The sequence below is a fragment of the Solea solea genome, chromosome 19, assembly GCF_958295425.1.
Source record: "Solea solea chromosome 19, fSolSol10.1, whole genome shotgun sequence".
Taxonomy (NCBI): domain Eukaryota; kingdom Metazoa; phylum Chordata; class Actinopteri; order Pleuronectiformes; family Soleidae; genus Solea; species Solea solea.
The window spans coordinates 1,057,729-1,069,759 of NC_081152.1; the positions used below are offsets into that span (position 1 = coordinate 1,057,729).

Here is a 12,031-nt window from a genome sequence, read left to right on the forward strand (position 1 = left end):
CGCACACTGCTGACATTTCCCCAGTTAGTGAAAGTGGCAGTGAGGAGCTTCTGCTGTCAATGAGTCATCAAAGGGCTTGTTTGAGAACAGCTGTTGACGTCAGTGCCACTGCCACAAGCATTAACCCGAGTTGTGAAGTGAAGTTCTTCTGCTCTTGCTGATGATCCTTTCATCTGCATGGACGACAGGCGGATCTCAAAGTTCACAGGAATGTTATCTGTCGTCAGGATGAAATCTTCTCCACACGCCGTTCTTTATTTCAGGAAAGCAATTAATATTAATGACTGGATTTCTTTTTTTATCTCTTTTACTTAATGCAGCTCAATCACCACCCCCAAAAACTAAAATAAAATAAAATAAAAATAATCAGATGAAGTAACAGGTTTCTATCTTTGTGGTAGCTCATGAATCCATGGAACTCATGTTGGATAACTTTTTTTAACGGTTTACACGACGTGACGGTGAAGTCATTCGCTCGTGTCGCCGCCAAGAATTTTAGCGCGACATTTACAGTAAATCGTTGTTTTGGTCCACGTCAGACTTTTTAACCCTTAGATGCAGAAATGGGGTCAAAAATAACAAATAATAAATGTTATGCTTATGTTATGATTAATCGCATTAATGTCATAGTTAACTCATGATAAATCGCATTAATGTCATAGTTAACTCACGATTAATCGCATTAATGTCATAGTTTACTCAAGATTAATCGCATTAATGTCATAGTTAACTCAAGATTAATCGCATTAATGTCATAGTTAACTCACGATTAATCACGCTTAATCGCACATTTGTACATTTCTTAAGTTTATAATTGGATGATAATTAAGATTATATTGGGGTCATTTTTGCCAAGTACAGGCCTGGCAAAGATATGACAGCATCTAGGGTTGTTTCGTGGGTTCATGTGTTCATAGAAAATGTTTAAGAACAATAAAGAAAAAGATTGAAAGTTGTGTTCATCTCCGTTTCCCCGCGAGATAAACGATCATTAACACAGCGATGTAGTTTTGTTCATTTAATCAGAGCAGTTTCTCTGATGTTTCAGCTTCTTAAATGTGAATATAATCTGGTTTCTTTGGTCCATATGACAAAAAAAGTGTGAAGACGTCGTCGGTTTAGTTTGTGAACAAAGCGACAGGTTTGAGAACGTCATCATTTCCAGGTTTGGGAAACATTTTCTGGAGCTGAAATTTGGTCAAAAATTTGATTAACAGAGAAAATAATAAATAGAATTTCATCGGAGGTTTAAACGTGGGTAAAGTAAATGAAAACGTGAAGTTTCCAGCAGCACAGACTCTTGTGGTGATAATGTAGTCTCATGTTTTGGTTTGTGGAGTCGGGATCCCCCGCTGTGTTCGCTGCCACAGCCGTCGTGTCGTCTTCTTTATTATTCACATTTCTTGGAGCCAAACAGCTGTTTTTTCGTGCGGCAGATTGAATCAGAGCTCGTCCTCGACTCTTCCTGACACTGAGGTGACGGAGCGAGCGAAGGACGGAGGTTTGAAGTCACACACACACACACACACACAGAGCTGATATTGAAATCCCCAGTGCACTAATGAACATTTGCAGCAGACTACTTTGTAAATGTGCTGTGGGGGTTGTTTGGTGTGAAATCTTCACATCCAGTACATCCACACTTGTATATAAATTAATTTTTTTCCCGATGAATAAAACATCCCGACTTCATGTGCGGGGGGATTTTTTAACTACGGAGACAAGCGTCAAACGCACAGAGAGAGGGAGAAATTAATCGTTGCAGCCAGGAACAATATTTCTCCTCCATAACAAACTGCTGCAAATGGATTTTTGCCAGCAAAGCGCGTGGTAGGCAGCAGCCTTTATTAGACGGAGCTGAATGCATCGCTGTGGCTTGACGGAGGAGTCGGCGCACTTTATCACAGTCCGGGTAATGAGAGATAACTTCCCAGCGTCTGCGGGAAGCGAGTCCGGCACCACAACCCCCATGCATTTTTTATCAGCCGCAATTACTCAGGGCTTGTTGATATTTCCCCACTCGTTTCATTGGGGAACATTTGCATCAAATAACCAGAGGCCTGCTGTAGGGCTAACCTGGGCCGCGCTGCACTAAATTAAAGGTCTCCAACTGTCCAACAGCACAGTGGAGGATTTGCTAATGGCCAGGCTGTGGTCAACTCTGCTTGTTCCTCCAGTCCAACGGTTTCAGAGGTCTAGACCTGAGTCGGCTGATCAAACGGACAAGACGGTGACCACGCAGGTTTAGTGTTAGCCGAGACAAAGGAGCCAGTCATGTGACCTGGAGGAAATACCTGCGTCCACGGTGATTTCAGAGCGAGAGGCAAACACAGATCTCTCCTCAGCAAACATCAGTCATACACGGTCCTGTTAACCACCAGGTGTCGGCTCTGATCTCTAATGCTGGGATTAGATGACACCAGATTTTTGTTTTTCACACCGTCAGATTATCAGTCAGATTGTTGCCTGTCTTGTTCGGGGGGGAACTGACAACACTACAAGTATGACCCCGACCAATCACCGTTAACGACACTGTGTGAGGTCATAGGTCATTGGGGAGGAGTTGTCAATCATTACTGTTATATAATAATTGTTCATTTTTATGTTCAAATTAAAAGATAGCAGTGCTAGGAGAGAGAAGCCATTTTGTTTTCAGTGAGGAGCTTAGGTAAGTTTTTTTTTTCCATTTTCTGTTTTCTTTTTGCAGGTTTGAAAAGAGAACTTTTGGTTTGCTCTTCCCCATCGATCCTCTCTGAAGATTAATAAAACTGCTTATTATTTGTTATTAATCGTTTTCATCGTTAATTCCAAATGAATTCCTGCTCTAACGTCAGCACAGGAGGAGCAGAGGATCAATGTACAACCCTTTCATTAGAAGATTGAAGGCTGTTCAATGAACCGCTGTAACAGTCAGACGCACGTTTGATGCATTTACAGATCAATATTTCTGCTCCAGTTTAATATCTACAGTCCTCTAAAGACTCAAAAACCTGCAGAATATAAACGTAAAGAGAGCTGCACGTGCGTGTGTGTGTGTGTGTGTGTGTGTGTGTTCTCTCATCATTCTTAATTAGCAGCAGTTCTGCTCAATTAACGCAGCAGAGCTGAGGAGGAGATGAGGACTCGAGCGTCAGCCTTCACACTGACAGCTCAGGTTAGATCGCGGCTGATCGACAGGCAGACGTCAGCTCTGATCAAGGTGCGGCCACCAGGGCGGCGGCAGCGGCGGCTGCTTCCCGGTGCTTCACATTTGTTATAACTGACAGGTGCGGAGAGAGAGAGAGATGTTCGGGGTCCTGGCGGAGCTGCGCTGCGTTTATGCAGATTAACACGTCAGAAAGTACAAATGAATAAATAAACCGGTGAAGCAGGAATCAGGCATTTAGCCTGAGGGGATGCCGTCATTACCAGATTAAACAAAGTGACTAATCACAAAAACAATGCGCCTCAGAAGTGGAGGAAGTCAACAGACGCCAAAGCTCGGGGCTAAAAAGCTAAGTCATCTTAATTATTCAGTTACACGCAAACAAACAGAGTAATGACAGGTAATATTTTCATTTCCCAAACAGATATTGATGAAAGAGAAAAGCCCTGAACATTTAAATTATCTACAAAAATGACAACGTGATGTTTGTGATGAGGGGAATTTTTAAAATTCAAATATAAATGTTGACGGAGTCACAGAGAGGCCACAAACTCCCCGAGCAGAGCGGGCGACCGAGGCCGAGGCCTCGTGGGAAACGTGTGGGCCTCGCGACGAAGGAGGTGAAGTCACAGAGAACGCAGGAACGGGACCCGCGTCGGGCGTTTTGACACTCGAAAGGAAATTCTCCCTCCTTTGAAAACCAAATGAGAAGACGTGAGGTTGTTCACGTGTTTGTGTCTTTTTCTAGGTTTAGTTTCTTTATTTAAATCACTGAGGAAACTGAAGCAGTCATGAACGTCTTGACCAGTTCTGGTTCATTTCCAGGGCGATTTTGTATAATGAAATAAAACGTCCACAACAGTTTAAGGAACATACTTTAAAATATGTCCTGTACCGTCGTCACTGTTCATTCTGATCTTCTAACAACGAATAATAACATTGCTGAAGGAGCTGGAGCAGCAGCAGTGGCTGTTTCTATCTAATGTAGTTTGAGTACAAAGTATTTTACACATGAAAAATGCCATTTATGTCAAATATGTACAAAATACATGAGCAAAACCATGAACTCCATGTTACACTGTGTCCATAACTGTCTGAATCATCACCTGAGGTGGAGACGATAACGTATAATATCAGCGAGACATTTTTCAGTCTTTCAGGTTTGTCGTCTGCTGTGTTAAAGTGCCACGCGCTGTGTGATTGGACGGAGCCACAGGTGAATATTCATGGTTAGGATTTTATCGATACTGATACCGATACTGCTTATTGGTACCGATACTTTCACGGAAAAGGCAAAACAAAATGATTCATATCTGAGTAACAGGACAGTAACCGCACTCGCACTGACTGCAGTGGACTAACGACTAACTATTTACCTCAAACACTTTGTGAACTTTGTGACGACTCTGTGGAATTCATGCGTTCTTTCATCGTCTTCATTTGTCTGCAATGTGGGCGGAGCTGTGGTAGCTGCTTACAGGATTAACGTAACATATATAAAGTTGGGCTGCTAACTTTGTTATAGCAACCAAACACGGCGCACTAGCTTCATACTATGAGCACGCTCCAAGTGTCTGGTGATGAACAAAAGTCACAATAACAATAGTGTTTGTCCAGAATCTTAACGCTGCCCTGGTACCGACCCAATTAGGTCCCCGGTATACATCCCTATTCATGGTGCAATCAGGAACTCTGACTTTTACAGTGTTTGTTTTGTGTAGAATTGTTTAATATTTTTAACTGCAGACAAAATAACGTACAGAGAAACATTGACATCCACGACAGGTTTGACTTACTCCCAGTCACGACGTCCGTGTTGCGTTGGAGAGAAAAAGGGCGTCAGCATTTTATCAGTGAAGCCAGTATTTTAGGTTCATCTCTGATGACACATCATGATGATTTTATGACGTTATATTTGTAAAATAACTGCCCCGTGTGAGCCGCGGTCACACAAAGGAGGAAACGGGACAAGCGGTGTGCTACGGGTGCCTGGCTGGCCACTTTCAACTTGGGCTTTGCAAAAGTTAACTATCTATTTCACGGGGTCATTCGCAGCCAAGGGCAATTTTAGATATTTCAAGGGCATTTTGCCCCGAGCCCCTGCTAATGTCTGACCCTGGTCTGGACACAACTCAGCTGTAAACACACATCACTTCACTTAAATTGGCCTAAAAACGCCTCTGGTTTCTGGATTTCTCTCTAACGCGCCGCGGACACCGGCCTCCTCTGACCTTCACGCCGCGCTCCAGCCTGAACCTCGCTTATTGATTTTTCTAACTATGTGTTTACTCCTCGTCTGCACACTTTCCCAGCTGCTTGGAGAGCACGGCGTGCCCCGAGGCGATCGGCAGAGCTCAGCTTGTTCCAGTCTTTGATCATCGTTCAGCCAGCGGATTAACATATGCACACTCTCTTCCTCTCTTTGTCGCTGAGCTTGATAATAAATCTACGGCCCTCTTCTCTCTCTCTCTCTCTCTCTCTCTCTCCCTCTCTCTCGCTCCAATATGGGACGAGCCATGAATCAATCACCCTCGCTTTACGCCTCGTGTCCGACATGGATGCAAATCACAGAAGGATCTGCGGGTAAAGCTCTGCTTATTAAAACCCGATGCCTGACTCATTACGACGCTCGCTCGCGCTCGTGCCTGTCGCCAAGATGAACAGCAGGTAGAACGCGTGAAATCACAGCGACATTGGTGGAGATTAAAAAAAAACACACAAGACAGACGAGATTAGAACGATCTCAGCGACTATTATCTGGAAGCTAAGCCTCAGCCGCTCTGCCAAAACTAAAAAACAACAAGAATGGGAGGAAAAAAAAGCTAATGAAGCTAATTAGCGCATCATTGTGGGAGGTTACTGCCTCGGCTAAACGGGGCTTAATGTGAGGGAGAGTGCGGCGCCGAGGCTCGCCTCCATACCTGCCCTCGCTGTGTGTGCAGTAAGTGCAACTCATTAAGGTTAGTTGGAGTTGTTTTGTGCTCATTTAACGGGCCAAGGCTTCTGGGGTTTATAAAACAACATTCTGCAAGTAGGACACTGAGGGAATGTGTGTGAGCCGGGGAAAAGAGTTAGTTCCTCTAAATGGCCGCCGCCGCAGAGACACGCCTTCCTCGCTCCCCGTTGTCTCTCTTATTTATTACGACCTGATTATTTCAGCGTGTCAGCTCTTTGCCCTAAATGCCACAATGCTCTCGTGGCTGCGCTCGTACTCGCAGACCTTATGTTTTCCGAGCTGTGTACCATTTAACCACGGCTTCTCCAGGCACACGGGGTTGTTTAGCCTGCACTTTCTCCCCCCCGGCCTCCCCCCCGTCTCCCGGCTCATCCCATCACGAATGCACACACATGAGGCAAAGGAGACATGCCGTGAATAAAAATACAGTAACAACATGAGTCCAGGACTGGCAGGAGGAGGAGGAGGAGGAGTGAGTTTGGATGAGTTCCCCTCCTCATCATCAGCGTGTCGGCCTGCGAGGAGCTGGAGCCGAGGCCTTATTAAAAAAAAAGAAAAGAAAAGAAGCCCAGCTTGTTGGAAAAGATCGGAAAACAACAACCCCGCTCGCCCCGACAGCGAGACAATCAGCCGTGTTCTGCTCGGGGTGAGGCGGCGGTGACCCGGCGTGCCGAGGCGAGGCTGATGAGCGCTTTCACAGACATCAAACCGCCGCAGACCTCGTCGCGACCCGCCACCCGTCTCCTCCTCTCCGCGTTTATTTGAGGACGATGCGTGCAGACGGATCGGCAAATATCGATCACGGCGCGCTTGGTAAAATTCTCTCTCCGGGTTTGAGAGGTGATTACAGGCGCTGGACCCAGCTGATGCACACCGTGTGTGTGTGTGTTTGTGTGTGTGTTTGTGCACATTTACAGCATGTTTTTCCAAAGCTCACCTGTCAGACAGGCCAAGGAGAGCAGCCGTGTGTGTTCTCCGGTTCCAGCGTCTCCAATCATCTGCAGAAGAGAGACATCTTAAAAAAACAGAACCACGTGGAAAACAGGTTCTAAAGCCGGGCAGAATAATGCATGTGAATCCTAATCATGGAAATTCAAATGATTTTGGATGCATCCCCATCCGGCCCTGCTCTCCTTGTCTGCCTTCTGTCGAGGCCTCAGAACTCCGCAGCAGGATCGGAGGGAAACAGGCTGTGGATTCAGAGGGTTTGCATTAGGAATGGCCCGTTATTAATTAAGCTTGTGGGGAAGAGGTTTTTGACAGCGGCTCCCGAGGCGGCGAGCGGTGTGGATCTTGGCGCTGACCTGGCCCAGCAGGGGAAGGAGCTGAGTCTTTGAGGTGGTGTTGGTGTGTGTGGGTAGAATGGGTGGTGGGCGGGAGAGAAAGAGAAGGATGGAGGGGTGGAGGGTGGCGGCGGGGGAGGGCTGGCTCCATGCCGACAGCCAAGCCTGCCACGTCTGCATGCCCGCTTTGAAGTGTCACCTTGAGGGAAGAGCCGATGGCCGGGAAGCCGGGAGGGCGGGAGCCGCGGAGAGGAGTGGCACGGCTGGCATCGGCAGACACGGTGCTTTAATATTGCATGGGCTCCCGTCCATCTCTGTACACACTCAGGACATTTCCTTCTGCTTGATTTAGTTTGAAAGTAGATCTTTGTTGTTGGGTTTTTTTTTTTTCCTCCTCTCTCCATGCTGTGGCTCAACACCTGTGCTGGTTTTGTGCTCATTCTTTCCCGAACAAATGTCAAGCTCTGCAGTCGCAGGAACTTTAACAACTGCCTGCGTTATGGAACTTGACAGCGGTGCATTTGGCCCACTGAGTGATGTCGACTCTGTGCATATGGCTCCTAAACTCCACGCACGCTTCTGGGTTTTTGCAATTTATTTGCACATTAATAACAGTTTTCAGTCCCTCGTCCAGTCAATGAGAACTTTGACATCAGTGACGGAATTTCAACTTAGATTTCTAAATATATCTGAAGCTATCTGGACTTATTCAATATGTTCAAACAAATCCTCCCAGTAAGTCATGACCTCACGTAACATTTTCAGGTTTATATTTAGGTTACTTACGCTGCCTTGTTTCCAAATATAAAATCTCCCTAACCTTAAAAACACTTCACTCTGATTTCACTCATGACGACAACAACACATGGAATCGGAATCAAATCAAAATAAAGTTAAATCGTCTGTTTACACGACGTCCATGTGAGTGGAACCTACGGATGTAACGATTACCGGTATGACGATAAACCGCGGTAAAATTCCCGACGGTTATCATACCATTTCAAATTTTAATTATCGTTAAAACCGTGATCGATTACCGCAACTGATTACCGAAAAACTCACAGTGATACTGCTCATTTCCTGGAGAAGCAGCAGCACCTGAACGGCACTCGCTCAAGCGGGCGCGCATGCGCAGTTTGCACTGTCTGTCCAGCGACAACACGGCTGAAGCCACCTGCGCTCCAGAGATTACCCCCCGTAAGATCAGAAATCTGGGCATATTTTGTATTTTTAAAGGATGTTGAGGGTAAAATAATTGAAGACAATCAATCCTTGTGCAGAAAATGCAAAAAAAAAAATCTCCGCGAACTTCGCGGCGCGAAGCCACTTCCAATATGATGAGCCATCTCCGTGACCACCACACACAACTTTTCAGTGGGTAAGTCAACAAAAACGGGATTTCGGAATAGTGGGAAACGTCATGGTTTGTCTCGCGAAAGCGAGTAGTGTGCAGACGACAGGTACCGTAGCAGACCAAAATGTGTTTGTTTCTGTGTTTTTTTATTTTATTTTTATGCTGTGTACGACCGCTGCTACTTAATTATTATCCGACACAGAGTGAGGACCTGTGTGTGTGTGTGTGTGTCAGTCAGTCAGATGATAATTATTATTATTAATAATAATAATAATAATAATAATAATAATAATAATCATATAATATAAAATATATTTTTTTAAATAAAACTTGGTTAAAAGATTTCAGTGTGTGTGTGTTCAGTACTTTTGGAACATTTTGAACACATCTAACAATACCGTGATAATATTGATAACCGTGATAATTTTGGTCACGATAACCGTGATATGAAATTTTCATATCGTTACATCTCTAGTGGAACCTGAACACAACTCTGGATAAACACAATATTAAACATCACAATAATGTAACACAACAATTAACCAACAGTGACTTTTTAAAATGATTTTCTTTTTTTTTTTTTTCTTTATCTGATAAAATATTGAATGACAACACAAAAAGAACTTCAGCAGAACTTTAGTACTACTGAGTACTCACTAGAAACTCATAATATCAAAATCTTTGATGAATGACAGGGAACCCCGTGATACGATACATAATACCGATAATATCACGATACGACGATTGTGTGATAATCAACATCAATACGTCACAATATCTGTCTACGTGAAGAAAACAACACTTTACGTTAAAAGTGCAGGATTGAGTCACCACATAGAGAAAGTCAAAGGTCAAGAGCGTGGATGGAGCTTCCTCCACCACTATCCTGCCGTAAACTCCCTCTTCTTCTTCCCTCATTCTTTTGAGCAGCGCCACAGTGAGGAGACATGAAGTAGTGACGCTGGCAGGGACTGATTACTTTAAATGACTTTAAATTCAGGTTTTGCCCCGGCGTGTCAATGATGGTGTTGCACGAGGAAGGACGATGATAAATGGCCTAATGATGCTCAGGGTAACTCAGACAGATAAAGAGCTGAAACAATTACTCCATGAATCCGTTTGAAGCTTTTTCATGATTAAAACAAAGAATTCTGATTTCTTTCAGCTTCTTAAATGTGAATACTTTCTGAATTCTTTTCTCCATAAAAAAAAGAAATCATTCAATGTGAATCATTTTTGGTTCATGGACAAAAACAAGACATTCAAGAACGTCATCAAACACATTTTATGGACCAAACAATTACTCGATTGATGGAGAAAATAACAGACGGATGAACGGATTAGGAAAACAATCGTTAGACTGACGTTAGTCGGTGAAAGCACAGATTATGTGAAGTCCGGCACCGTGAGGCGACGCAGCAGCTCCATGAGAAATCAGGAGAAATGAAGCGGTGGTTTCAGTCAGACATTAATGTGCGAGGACTCCACTGTGGGTGGAAATAAGTTGCTTAAAAAGCAGTTAATGTTGCTGTTTTGGACGAGGATTAAAAAAGAAGAGCAGCGTGGAAGTGAGAGCCGCTCTGGTGCTAATTGATAACGCCGCTTTCATCGCTGCCTTCACTTCTCTAACGAAGAATCCGCCGGGGAGCGAAACTTAAAACTTTTACCGCTCCCCTCGCAGTGGCGCCCGCGCTCGCTCGTCCTGCTGCCAGCGCGGTTTCACGGAATCAAACATGGCGTCGGTTTGAAGAGTTTATCAGCGGAGTGAGCAGGACGGAGAAAAAACATGCGTCCCAGTTCACAAACAGCAGCGTTACGTGCCTTGATTAACACTGACACGTGCAGGCTTTCATCTCTGCCTCCATCTTGTTTTGTTTTAATCAGATTAACCCAAACGGGCTTCCTTTAATGGCCTCTCTTCTCTTTTTTTAAAGCTGTTAAAAAAAGCTGAAAGCAGAGAGATAATTAAAATAATTAAACCGCTGGGAGCTGGCTCGTCTTTTCTTCTTCTGCCTTTAAGCTTTGATTCTGCGTGGCTTGCTGTTGATTGGAGCAGAGACACAGAGACGCAGAGACACAGAGACACAGAAAAAGACTCATCATCCTCACTTAATTGCGTTAAGTTGACTCTCGGAGGTCTAATTTTTTTCCCTCTCCCTCTCAAACCAGCCGCCGGTGTAGGATGTGATCTTTAGGTGCGTGGGGGAGGCGAGGGCGAGTTTCTAAACACTCTTTATGGAGAATATTTATTTAGTCCGCGAGTGTGTTTCTGCGTGAGGCCACAGATTTAAAAAAAAACAAACTTTAAGGATTATTTATTCATGGACTTTTAAGCTTTTAATGAGGACAAATGAAGCGGTTTTCCTGAGCGTCATAAATATAAAAATATTCTTGTTTAGCATTATCTTTGCGTCCGTGTGGAATAAACACTAACATTTAAATATAACTTCATAAAAATCAGTTTGTCTTGATTTCCCTCAAGTTCTGTTTCAGACGCAGCGATGATGATGATGATGATGATGATGATTTATTTATTCATTCACAGTAATTCTAATTAAAGCTAAATTGCGACGGGTGATCATTGAATTCAAATAAAACAAGAGTAGAGTAAAATTATCCAACGTGCTGCGATGGAAGATTATTTTCCCAACACATTAATCTGAGGATTATTTTCTCAGTTTATCAACTCCATCGATTTGTCGTTGATGTTCTTAAATGTTGTTTGTTCATTTTTTTGTAAATATTCACATTTACAGCTCTTATTAATCACTGACCTTCAGAACCTGATCGGCTTTGTATGAATTATTCTCCTTCATGTGAACGTGTGTGTGAGTCATCTTTGAACTCACAGGTGAACAAATGTTTAATGTGACGATTATTCTGCGTCCACGTTCAGACCCAGTGATGATTTATTCATTTACTCATAATAATAACTTGATGGAGGCACATAATACTTAAAGAGTGTAAACAAAGGTGTAATATGATGACTTTTTTTCTCATCATTACTACTTATTCACATAATATTCTACCTGATTTTGTAGAATTAGGACTATTTTGCATTAAATTACAAATGTTCCTCATAATATAACTTTTTTTGTACGATTACGATTTTATTTCACATAATATTGACTTATTTGTCGCAATATTGTGTCTTTTTTCACATATTACGACCTTTTTTTTTACGTTATATTGCAACTTCTTACATAACTTAATAACTCATGGTAATATTTTTACTTTTTCCTCTCAATTTTTACGATTTTCCTCACATATGACTTTTTTCTTTTTTCCACATC

The 12,031-nt window shown here is 43.3% G+C and overlaps 1 long non-coding RNA gene across 2 annotated transcripts in view; it reads right to left on the bottom strand.

Annotated features, from left to right (window-relative positions):
- The window catches only part of LOC131446436 (uncharacterized), a 28,107-nt gene that overhangs the window by 13,246 nt on the left and 2,830 nt on the right, over nucleotides 1-12,031 (bottom strand). Inside the window, exons 4-5 of one of the 2 annotated variants that reach the window (XR_009233918.1) lie at nucleotides 7,039-7,099; nucleotides 4,978-6,639 (exon numbers count right to left, since the gene is read on the bottom strand). This is a non-coding gene — a long non-coding RNA (uncharacterized LOC131446436). Of the gene's footprint in view, nucleotides 1-4,977; nucleotides 6,640-7,038; nucleotides 7,100-12,031 lie in introns of those variants that run through there. The other variant, XR_009233917.1, reaches the window with a different exon arrangement.